Consider the following 1,061-nt stretch of genomic DNA (forward strand, 5'->3'; position numbering starts at 1 on the left):
TTTGAAGCTCCCTATTGGTCTGAATATTCAACTATTAYGACAAAACTTTCAGTATACATATAGACTACACTTTGCTCTCCATTCTTGCTTCAAGAAAACCAAACTTTCGTTGAGAGCCGAAGGAGAAATCGGAGGGTGAATTTCGGGTTCGAAAAGCTCCGTCTATTGACGATTGGAGGTAAAATACTCAACCAAATTTCGAGTTCTTTATATGAATGGCTTYGTTTTTAGGTCCTCTATAAAACCTTAGTAGCCTTATGTCTCAGATTTTAGTTTTTGAATGTCSAAATATATTCCAAGTCTGGTTGGTCCTCAATATTGGACCAGAGGATTCTGGTATTTGATTTGGAGGATGAGCAAGTTTTTACTATATATGTTAAATTGGATTAAAGGTTTTGTATCTTTTGATAAGAGCTTCTATGTCAAAATCATGTTTTTGAAGTTTTAAGAAAAAGAGTTTTATACTTAGAATCTCTTTATGAAAAACAGACCAGAGAAGCTCTGGTTGACTTTCACGTTAAACCAGAGGGGCTCTGGTTGGTCATGTCTTTGGAACCAGAAGCTCTGGTTAGTAGAAACCAGAGGCTCTGGTCGAACATGAACTTTTTATAATTGCTCGTTTTATGAAAAAGGCTGTCTTATTGGTTGAAGGTTTATCTAAAGACCATTTTTGAGAAATTATATGAGTCAGAGGTGCTGGTTAGTACAACCAGAGGCTCTAGTCATGAAGACCAGAAGCTCTAAAAGAGAGACCAGAGGGGCTCTGGTCCTGGATTAATTATTTTCTTATGATTTGGAACCAGAGGCTCTGGTCGTGAAACCAAAAGCTCTGGAAGAGAGACCAGAGGGGCTCTGGTCCTAGATGTTGAATTATTTGCTAAGTATGGTTTGGAACCAGAGGCTCTTGTTGTGAAACCAGAAGCTCTGGAAGAGAGACTAGAGGGGCTCTGGTCCTGAATGTCGAATTATATTCTAAGTCTGGTTAGTGAAACCAGAGGCTCTGGTCATGAAGACCAGAAGCTCTGGAAGAGAGACCAGAGGGGCTCTGGTCCTGTGTTGAA

This window comes from Cynara cardunculus (genome assembly GCF_001531365.2).
Source record: "Cynara cardunculus var. scolymus isolate 2C chromosome LG 12, CcrdV1, whole genome shotgun sequence".
NCBI lineage: Eukaryota > Viridiplantae > Streptophyta > Magnoliopsida > Asterales > Asteraceae > Cynara > Cynara cardunculus.